The 12,085-nt window shown below is 38.1% G+C and overlaps 1 non-coding gene across 1 annotated transcript; it reads right to left on the bottom strand.

Annotated features, from left to right (window-relative positions):
* Positions 1-284: 284 nt before the first annotated feature.
* Trnah-gug lies at positions 285-356 on the bottom strand. Its single transcript has one exon. It is a non-coding gene; the product is annotated as a tRNA-His (tRNA).
* Positions 357-12,085: the final 11,729 nt, after the last annotated feature.

The raw sequence follows: 12,085 nt of genomic DNA on the forward strand, positions 1-12,085 counted from the left end.
AAAAAATATATAAATTATCCCACGGAAACATAATTCATAATTGTTTTCGGCATTAGATTAATAACTCGATTTCGCATAATAAATTGTAACGTAAAACGTTTCAGAACCAGTGATTAATTTTTGGCCATAAGGTCTTTAGTGGAAAAATTACCGTGTGTTTAAGAAGAAAACTAAACTGTACGAAAATAATTTACGCTTTTCTTCGATATCAGCTTAAAGTATAATAAATTTACAATGCATCTTCACCGGTTAAAATAACCTCCGCCGTGACAGTGTTTCACCACTGCCGTGACCAGGATTCGAACCTGGGTTATTGCGGCCACAACGCAATGTCCTAACCACTAGACGATCACGGCTATACCGGAGGGACAGCAAACGCCCCTCTCTTCAAGCTTGATAATGTCACAGCAATGGCGGACGGCGAGCTGCGTCGACATAGCGGTTGTCATGCCATCTAGGTGTCGCAAGCCGAAGCACGAGTGAGGTAATCGAATGCGTTTGGCAACGTAGTTCCGAGATCGAGATGTACTTCTTAAGTTGCTGTTTCACTTATACGGAAAGAATGAGAAACTACATTCACCATAAAGGACAAAACTGACAGACAAACATTTTTAACTACTCTGAGCGAATCATGTGCAAAATACAATACTTATATTGCGGCTACCGGATACGGCCGTAGTATAAAATGTGTATGGGCTTGAAAAATTCCGTAGCCATTTACCCAGTATTTCATCACTATCACTACCTTGTTGGTGTTCTTATGACAAGGGACATATTTCGCCTTTTTTAAGATATTGCTCTAAGAATGGCGTATTTCCTTTCTTCATAGTCGTTGATTCGTAGATCGTAGAGGCATACGCGTCTGCATAAATTCGTACAACAGGTGGCAAGATTCTAAAATTGCCAGTGAGTGTGAGAAACGTCTTGTGTCCTTAATTCGACAGGAGTGCCCACAATTTGTACCTCCAACGTTTGACAACCATCTCTTGAATATGTTTTGGAAGATCACGTTACTTTTACACCTAAAAGGTAAGCATATTTCACTAGTATTTGTGAAGTACATGTTTTGAAATGACATTAAATCCAACAGTTACGAAATAGAATTAAAAAATATTTGCAAAGTGTACTTATATTCATACGTCAATTATGTCAGTTTGATACTGAAAAATTAAAAATGTGACACAGAAGAAAATCAGATCCACAGAAGAAACCCTATTTCCTGTCAACACAAATAACCAGCAGAAAATGCCTCTGACACTATTCTGAGTGGAGAAGTACGAAATAAATTTATAAAATAAATAAGATTTATAACAAATGTCCGAAATATTTTAAAAAAATGATATTGAGCCTTATAACCGACTCTTCACATACTAGAACTGAACGAGTGCAGTCCTTCAGTCTAATAAGTTGTTGTATAGTCATATCAAAACGCACTGTGCAGTTAGTAATACGATGCCTGCATGCTGCGACTGTGTTGAAAAGAATAGGAACTCTATTTCGGAAATTTCCTCAAAAGGTCCGCATTCACCGTGGCTGGAAAACAGCACTGAAAGCGCCGCCGACCCAAGGAAACTGCTGTAATTTACCGTAAACATTCTCACAACCAAGCTAATCCAACTTAAAGCAGTGCTTGCTACAGCATCCCGTCGCACTCGAAAACGCTAACTTTGGGGTTTAGTAGCATCAGAAAAAATCATTTTCAGAAAATGCTAAGAATGCCATTCGGAATAAAATACGTATTTTGCAGATTCCAGTAGGGATCATCTGCCCTCTCCGTCTCCTGCCCCTCCCCCCTCCTCCCCCCTCACCGGGCACGCCTGCTCTTAGACGCAAAGTCAGTTTCATAAATTTGAGATCGCTGAAGTCGCATGATTCCACTGCTAATGCGTTACAGTCAACCATTGTAGCTTTTTACCAATCAACTGGTATTACTTTTGATTCAGATGGCTGGGGCTCCATCTACTGACATTATTTTGGACGAAAATAATTGATTTAAATATAGTTCGTATTTCCTTTTAAGTTCTTTGGCTTGTGCCGAGTGCGAAGAAAGCTTCTGACAATGGCGATTTCTGTTTATGATTGTAAGTACAAGTGATGATGTCTTTCATAACTTTTTTTTTTAACAATTCCATTATCCTTGTAGTTTACATTGATGCAATTTGATCTGAAATTATTCGTTACTGTATCGACATAACCACTATGATGTAACTAGCTGCAGATTCACGCTCCTCTTAGGATAACAATGTACTGGTACAGAGTTAGGGCAAGATCATGGTTATATGTTTACCAGATCGAAACTAGAATAATAAATCAAGATTAAAATTGAGACATTGTCTTGGTCCAGCACGAATTCCCTGATTTTGATGGTTAGGCTCAACGATACTGGCATTTATTTGAGTACAAATTTGGAAATTCATGTATGAATAGTTAAACAAACTTGTTGCAAACGACTGCACAACTTTTGATGTCACTCATTCCTAATTATTCAAAAATTACCGTAGGCTAAATAATAAACAGACTTAAATATTTATTCTAAGCCTCCCTTTAGCCATCAAGTTAAATGGCACAGTAAGCTTACTATGTTCTCCTTCTACAGAAATGTGACAGCAGAAATCTTTCAAACCAAGTACTCGGAAATATTACACAAATACCCGTAATTCGAATGAACACTGCAGAAAAAAGTTAGAAGTAATTACTACTGGATGTACTGGCCAGATGGAAGCTGCAAGGAAATTAAACATTCCAAGGCAAACCACTGTGAATAAATCGGAAAACAAGCCCAGTTGTTAAGAACGAAGGCCCACCGGTTCACTGAGATTGAAGAAATATCTTGTAGTCAACACTATCCAAAGCCTGAAAAAGATCTAGGAATATACCTGAATATACCTGTGATACACTCAACTTTGTCAAGAGCATCAAATGCCAATTTTGAGAAATCTACCATGTCTGACTCTCTAATCGTACCACTCCAATGAGAATTTCATATTTATTCGAGTAATTCATTAGCATTATTTTCGTAGAACGATAACGGCAGTGAAATGGGCCATCAGTTTTCCATGTTTTCTGTAGTGCCTTCCTTTAGCATAGACAAAATTCTTACCTGTTTTCAATACTCTGAAAACGTCCTTGATGCGAATTACGTTTGTTAAGAAGTTAGTGCATTCTGTTTCAGCACACATACTGGTATTTCATCTAAGCCTACTGGCTTTTTATTACTGTATTGTTATTATTATTATTATTATTATTATTATTATTATTTATTCGTTTCGCCCTCTAAGGAGCACTGGTGTTCTTAGCTTTCTTGTTTTCTTTTCTTCCCAAAACTTCCTCATCCTTTCACTATGGACCGGTCTTCTTTCTTGTGTCCATGCGTTTTTCAATTTCAGATTGTTTTCCGTCGGTTTTTGGTTGTGAACTTATGAGAGTTGATTTTTTATCTGTACACAGTCCGTGTGGTTTCTAGTGGGTCAATACGGAGTTCCGTGAGGTCATTTTGGGTTTCTGTTAGCCAGCGTGCCCTGGTTTTTCTAGTTCCTTTGATGATAAGGAAGATTTTCTTGGTCACTCTAGAGGCGTACATTCTTGCTAAATGTCTGCAGAATTTCAATCGACTTTACCGTGCAACTAACGTGTAACGTTCAGTTCTTGAGTACAGTTCTTCAGAGCTTTGGCGCATCCTGATACCATTTTGAATCTTGAGTCCAAATATTTTCCTGAGTATTTGCCTTTCCATTTTCTCAATATCCTTGATGTTGATGGTTAATGATGATGATGATTCAGTTGCGTAGAGCGCTTCTGGAAGAGTGACTGCATGATAGTGGTGAAGTTTGGCTTGGGTGGATAGCGATTTCTTATTGTATGTGTTCCAGCTTTACATAATTTTTCTACTCGTGTTTTGTGAGCTACTTTTTCGTTGCCAGTGTTGCTCATCATTGCACCCTAGTACTTGAAGTACTTAACTTGTTTGAGGTCATCATATTTTGTTGCAAGTGGTTTCTGTTTTGAACTTTCGGAGTCCATGAACTGTGTTTAATCGTAAGAAATTTGGAGTTCGGTTTTGATGGCAACCTCATGAAGTTTATACATGGCATGTTTGGCCTCCTGGGGGGTCCGCGTAATTATTGTTAGGTCATCTGCAAAAGCAAGGCATTTGATGTTGATTGGTTTGTCCTCTGTTCCCATATTTATTCCAGGTATTTCTTTCTCTCACCTCTTGTCCAGCTCCAGGTTAAAGAGGAGTGGGAACAATCCGTCACCCTGTCTCAATCCTGTCCTAATTTGATAAGGTTCAGAAACCTCTCCCTTGAATTTTATTTTTGAGGTTTTTATTTTTTAAGTTTTGTACAGCTTTACTGAGCTCATGCGCTGTGATCTATAATAACATCATCGCACCTACTACATTCATATTTACAAGTCTTTTACATGTTTGGTGAATTTTTGTTGTAATTTCTCTGCAAGATTTGAAAACTGCCCACTCACATAGTTTCCTAGGTGATATGGGTCATACATTACTTCATCCTCTCCCTTAGCAACACGATAAACGTATGTTCTTGTCTCCCTGTTTCGTTTTTAACTTCATCCAGACTGATTTGTTTTTATTGTCTGCATTGTATATTACTTTGTCATTAAACGACTTTTTCTGTAGCAATCAGACCCTACATAAATCTTTTGCACCGGTGGCAGAAATTTAAGAACTGAGGCTCATTATGATACTTTTATCATGGAACTGGGGTATTTAAGGATTTGGAAGGACTTTCTATTGCCTACTGTTGTGCATTTGGTTTTATGTGTTATTGCTACTCCTGTGGCTATTTTTGGAAATTTCTGTTCAATGTTCCATGCAAATTAGGATCAGAACTTAGAGAATTTCTCATTTACGTTGTTTTCTCTATACAATTCCTCACAATTTTGATTTGCTAGTTCTTTTGAAAAATCCTGTATTTTGATTTTTGATAAAAGTCTTTTCCAGGCCTACAGTTCAGGAATTGTTTCTGCAGCTGACTTTACTGTCATTATTTGGCAGAAATGGTGAGAGAATCCTATTACGCTTCCTGAGGGCACATCTGATGGTATTATTGTTTCTGAAGAACGGTCGTCATGCAATGAGGTCTATTAGTCAAACATTCACCGAACTACTCATATACCTGATTTGGTACTCCGTATGGTCTTATCTTGCTTGAATGAATACGGCAAGCTTTATCCGGACACACTTTACTGTCTAAACTTGATAAATGCATTTTTTTTCTACTGTCTAGCCTCTCTGGCCCTGCAGGGACACAGGAAAACCAAAATTGTGAACCACATTAAGAGTGGTGAACACAGAACTTTTCGCTGTTTTTGTGCTGCACTGTTGTGGCAACAGCAATTGCGCTCCATAGCTACAGGAGGGTCGATATCGCAAGAGGGTCAGCAAATACACCGTGTAAATATTACATGGCAACATGTTTGCGCTTATTGACTGCTGCTATACTGGGTTGCGAAAAAACTGTCTGTTCTGTAACGCTGGTATATCTGGAAACATGAAAGTCACACAGATGTTACGTCACCATTGTCCGCCTGACATGTAAATCAGTAAATATAAAAATACATCAGTATCCATAGGGAGTGTGAGATAAAACAAGTGAAGCGTTTAGTTCCAGACCACAACTGTGTCTTTAAAGCCTTCACTATACGTCGACCTGTATGGGATAGTGTTGTGTAGAGGATAGTATACCTAGAAACACGCGATGTTTTGTTTGCGACGTCAGTATATTGACTGATTTTAGAATCACATGAAGGAATTATAGAGTATAAATATCTATGGAGTGAGCATTCGGATGAGCAGAACGAGAATTCTGTCCGCAACATCTACTGCAGCTCAAGTTACGTGACAATGGGACGGCGCGTTTTTAGCTAATATACCGCTTAGTGTATGTTGAGTGTTGTTACTTCGGTGCTACAGATAGGTCACCGCGAAACTTTGTATATGCGTTTTACAGACATCTTAACAATTTGACGCCACAAAATGAAGTTGGCTTAAAGATGTGACGAGAAATGCTACTGTGCTTCTTCGCCACAGTATCACAGATCAGATTCCACTTTATTTACGTTTTTTTCGGTAACAGGATAAGAAATGACAGCCAACAACATTATTTTACGTTTTCTGTTGCACTTATTTGTTTTGTCGAATCCGTGTTCTAATTAATTAAGTTACAATGACACTGTATACGTCGCCGAAGTGTCACAAAGAAACAACGCATTTGGAACTATGAAATAGCTGCAGTTTGCACCACCTTCTTTTACATTATTATTTTCAGTTTTTGTTTATTGACCCATCTGCTCTTTATAGACAAGTAAAATATCTAAAACAATTTTTCGCTATCCCAGCAGAAAAGTAAAACCATACACTACTCACAAAGAAATAAAAAATACAAGATCAATGCTCGAATTTTGGAGTAATAAAAGAAGTGACAGTCAATAATATTTTTTACGTTGTTTGTTGCACTGATTCATACTTTAGAAACTGTTCTAATTAATTACCTTACAATGACACAGAGTAGGAAACTGTTTCATGCAGAAATCCTTAGATACACACACGGGTTTAAGAACCTGTGTAAAATGGAGGAAATTCGTCAGACTACCATGTATAAATTTTATCTATTTGAACATAGCACCAGTATATATACAGTGATTGTCGGTTTACTCAATCGCACTTCCAAATTTATCCAGCTCTTGTCTCGTAAACACATGGCCATAAAATCACAGAAATTATCTCTACAATACAAGACAATTTTTCGCTACCCCAGCAGAAAAGTAAAATCATACACTACGCACAAAGAAATAAAAAATACAAGATCAATGCTCGAATTTTGGAGTAATAAAAGAAGTGACAGCCAATATTATTTTTTACGTTGTTACCGTGCCTCGAAATATTTCCACGTATGTTGTTGTTGTTGTTGTGGTCTTCAGTCCTGAGACTGGTTTGATGCAGCTCTCCATGCCACTCTATCCTGTGCAAGCTTTTTCATCTCCCAGTACCTACTGCAACCTACATCCTTCTGAATCTGCTTAGTGTATTCATCTCGTGGTCTCCCTCTACGATTTTTACCCTCCACGCTGCCCTCCAATACTAAATTGGTGATCCCTTGATGCCTCAGAACATGTCCTACCAACCGATCCCTTCTTCTGGTCAAGTTGTGCCATAAACTCCTCTTCTCCCCAATCCTATTCAGTGCCTCCTCATTAGTTATGTGATCTACCCATCTAATCTTCAGCATTCTTCTGTAGCACCACATTTCGAAAGCTTCTATTCTCTTCTTGTCCAAACTATTTACCGTCCATGTTTCACTTCCATACATGGCTACACTCCATACAAATACTTTCAGAAATGACTTCCTGACACTTAAATCTATACTCGATGTTAACAAATTTCTCTTCTTCAGAAACGCTTTCCTTGCCATTGCCAGTCTACATTTTATATCCTCTCTACTTCGACCATCATCAGTTATTTTGCTCCCCAAATAGCAAAACTCCTTTACTACTTTAAGTGCCTCATTTCCTAATCTAATTCCCTCAGCATCACCCGACTTAATTAGACTACATTCCATTATCCTTGTTTTGCTTTTGTTGATGTTCATCTTACATCCTCCTTTCAAGACACTGTCCATTCCATTCAACTGCTCTTCTAAGTCCTTTGCTGTCTCTGACAGAATTACAATGTCATCGGCGAACCTCAAAGTTTTTATTTCTTCTCCATGAATTTTAATACCTACTCCGAATTTTTCTTTTGTTTCCTTTACTGCTTGCTCAATATACAGATTGAACAACATCGGGGAGAGGCTACAACCCTGTCTTACTCCCTTCCCAACCACTGCTTCCCTTTCATGTCCCTCGACTCTTATAACTGCCATCTGGTTTCTGTACAAATTGTAAATAGCCTTTCGCTCCCTGTATTTTACCCCTGCCACCTTTAGAATTTGAAAGAGAGTATTCCAGTCAACATTGTCAAAAGCTTTCTCTAAGTCTACAAATGCTAGAAACGTAGGTTTGCCTTTCCTTAATCTTTCTTCTAAGATAAGTCGTAAGGTCAGTATTGCTCACGTGTTCCAGTGTTTCTACGGAATCCAAACTGATCTTCCCCGAGGTTGGCTTCTACTAGTTTTTCCATTCGTATGAAGTGCCTGATATTAATATGACAATTGCGATCATACACTTGTTGCACACACCTATGAAAAATAACCGACCTTCCACTTACTTCTCTCTACATCCGTAGGAACGACAATGTTGCACAATAGCTGTTAACAAAACTCAAACGTCCAGAAACGTACATGAAACAAGGCGAATTCGTGTAATATTCAAGTTTCGCTATCAAGGCGAATTCGTGTAATATTCAAGTTTCGCTATTACCGCAAATTGTAGACAAGAAGCTTCCTCCCAAAATAAGATGACTAGGCCGGTGTTATGTTGAGAACACGCGAGCAGAGTATGCTCACTCCACAGATATACATATTCTATGGAAGGGATGCACACTAGAGACCGCCATTTTCTACAGTTTTGATCTTGTTAGATATGAAGGTGTCTTTTGTGCAGCATTTGTAAATGCTTGGCGTTCCATATATTTAAGTGCTGTTTAATATGTTAAAGCTGTATGGAATATACATAGTTAATTCTTCAGGTATAGAATTTTATGGTGAGTAAAATACTATATATTTTTAAAGCTATTTATATAACATTGGAAAGTAAAATCATACTTTGTCGGTCGTTTATCAGCTTGTACCTTGAAACAAAAGACGGTATTTTATCATGGAATATGTGATATTTGCAAAGGAACTGAGTTTCTCTAATGTCTTACCAATTTTACCCATCCTGAAAATGGAAGTATGTCTTACTTTCCAATATCTTCTAGTCCAGAATGTATTTAACTTATAATTGTTTTTTTATAATGCTTCTGCTTAATTTTATTTTGCTTACTGAGTAATGATGTGTAGCAGAGCAATAATATAATATATACACTATTGAAAACAGTACTGGCAAGATTTTCTCTATTGCAGCTATTTTAAACTGCAATCGAGTATTTGCTCCTAGGTACATGACCATCTTGTACCTTGAAACATGTTTTCGTTTTGGAAAAAAATCTTAATATTCAGGTGAAATTTTTTAATTTCAAAAAGACTGCATTACGAGGCTAAGTTTGTAAAGTGTATCAAAGTACATAAATCTCCCCTACTTGGGTAAAATCCGCGGGTGTCTCGCGAGCAAACGGAGATCGGGGCGGAGAGCACATGATGCGCCAAGACCTTTCCACCCATTAACACATGTTCCCTTCTTCGTTTTCTCCGTAAAGAAGACTTAAAATATCCTCTTGAGCTGCTGAGAATAGTTTGGTGATATGGAACATCCTTGCCTGATCCCTCTTGCAATTCTGAATCTCTTGCTATCGTAAATAAAGACTAAAGTAAGCTCTATAAATGAAGCATACGCTATCTGATCAGAAGTATCCGGACATCCCGATGTAATGCCAAATTGATCACTAGATGTCACGAGAGGCGCCGGCAGAATAAAAGGAGATGTGGAGTATTACGTAGTCAACAGAGAAGCTGTAACAGCAGAAGGGTCGATCAGGGAGCTCAGAGACTACGCATCTCACCTGAGTGACAGACGCGTCAGGGACATTTATACCCTTCGACTGTTTGTGATGTGACTGTGAAGTGGAAATGCGAAGCAGCAACCGCAGCTAAACCAAATCCATGCATACACGATGTACCAACGGGCAGGGACAGACGGGCCTTACGGAAGGCGACTGTAAAAAATCACTTGAAATCAGCGGAAAGAGACACGTGAGTTCCGAAAGTGGTGTCAGTACTCCAGTTCGCACACTACATGCAGACAATGTCGGAAGTTCCAAGAGGCTTTTCGCGGTTGATGCCGCTGTATATACAGGCTGAGTCACGTAAGATGTATGTAATGATCCCGATAGGAGGGAAAAGAAGTATGGAAGTATACGATACTGAGGAAATATTACGATTTTTCAGTAAATTAAACTCAAATTACTTAAATTTCGTATGGGTGCAATTATGATGCGATGTTTTTCAATGTCATTAATATATAATATTTCGATCCAAAAGAGATTGTAAAAGCATGGTACATTTATATTAACTGTTTTAACACGAATATTTCATTAGGAACTGTTATGTTTTGCTCACATAGGCTTATTCAAAGTGTCAACATATGTGACTACGAAATTGCTCGTTGTAAAATTTGGCCAGGAAAACCTGATTATTCACTACACTTAGTATGAAAAACAAATAAGTTTAATAATACTTTTGTACTGTATACTCACGTAATTTACAGATTTACACTTTTTAGCCCCAATATTATGCAAGGTCATATTCAACGCCTTGTAATCCAGCTATTTCACTTGGTTGACACTTGTAGTTTTTTGTAAAATGCACCATTTATGTTTTTAATCTAAACACCTTAGCACCAGAATCATTTGTAACTATTTCATGTAAATAACTCATTTAATAACACTTTAATTGACTCTAAAAAAAAGAGATAATCTGTTGATACCTTTGGAAGGTTATAAATACGAACACGGATAAATTCTAGTGTCCGATACCACCCGTCAGCTTTGACCAATGACGTCATACGTAAGGCGAAGATGGTCCAATGGACTATCTATAGATGGAACGGATCATAGTTGTAAACAAACGAATGTAGTATGCCATAAAATAATACATTTAACGCGACTATTATTTACGAGCGAATTTCAGTTAAACGAGTGGAAGATGACTAAAGTAACTAAGAAAACGAGAGCAATTACGAGTGCATATATTATATTTTCCGCACGTACTGCAAAAACGGTGTAAATAATGAACCGTCGAATAGTTGGAATCGGTAACTAGAAGCAACCTATGTAGGACGTCGTTTGTAGTTACGGATTCCAATACTGCTGTTTGTTGCGCAAAAATCGTATAACATATCAGAAACGTGCTTAAAAATTATCTTGTTAGTGAACTACAGAATACGACTAGACTTTCAAAAAGTGAAAATCCCTACGCACATTACTGGACACGCAAAGAAATAAAACGCAAAAATGACCTAGCCTTGCAACCCATAACTATACTACACGAAAGTCACAACAACTACATTAGCTCCAAATAACACTCAGTAAAATCGATACACCAGGAGTGACAGTAAAAATAAAAGAAGTGTAACAGAAACAACGGTAAGGAAAACATAAAAGTGGCTACATAAAAAGAAACTTGCCGCATATGAACTTCCAAAGGAGTCAAAGATCGAGGCTGACAAGAACAAAATAAGGACATAACAGAAAATAATAATGTTAGAAGGTGAAACTGTAACAAAAGAAGCAAAATCCAGAATAACAAATGAAAAAAAAAATAATAAGAAACGCAAACTGTCTGGCACGGATGAGGTACCCACCCGCCCTCATTCAGACGCAAACTTTTAAAAGAAAAAAGAAAAAATGAAACCACGAGTCAATCACATAAACCCTCCGGCAAAGAAACAGCAATACCCCTCGGCCCACCATTGTAACCATAAAATATTAAAAGGACAGAAAAACCTCCCTCCAGAGAAACCAAAAAAGTAGAACTTGCACAATACAGTAACATAAAAAAAACGCAACGCAAAACAAAATATAAAGTATCAGACCCACCAACACCTAACTAACAAAACGAGGCTTGTACATTTTGTTGACAACTTTCATAAATGTAAGAAATAAACAATAACCGTTAGGAATACTCTTCCTCCAGCAGTACTCATCTAAATGGCTCATGGATTTTCAATCCATGGTCAACAGTTTGAACAGGCACATTTGCAATCGCTGTTAGGAAGAACGACGAACAGATATAAGTACAGTGGATGATATGGTAGAGCACCCACTGGCGATTCGACAACACACATCGGCTGGTGTCAATGGAACTTCGTCACAGACTGTATCTTCGAGCACTCTCCAAGGGTCGTGTGGTAGCGTTCTCGCTTCCCACGCCCGGGGTCCCGGGTTCGATTCCCGGCGGGGTCGGGGATTTTCTCTGCCTCGTGATGACTGGGTGTTGTGTGCTGTCCTTAGGTTAGTTAGGTT

Source organism: Schistocerca americana, chromosome 1, assembly GCF_021461395.2.
Source record: "Schistocerca americana isolate TAMUIC-IGC-003095 chromosome 1, iqSchAmer2.1, whole genome shotgun sequence".
Classification (NCBI taxonomy): Eukaryota; Metazoa; Arthropoda; class Insecta; order Orthoptera; family Acrididae; genus Schistocerca; species Schistocerca americana.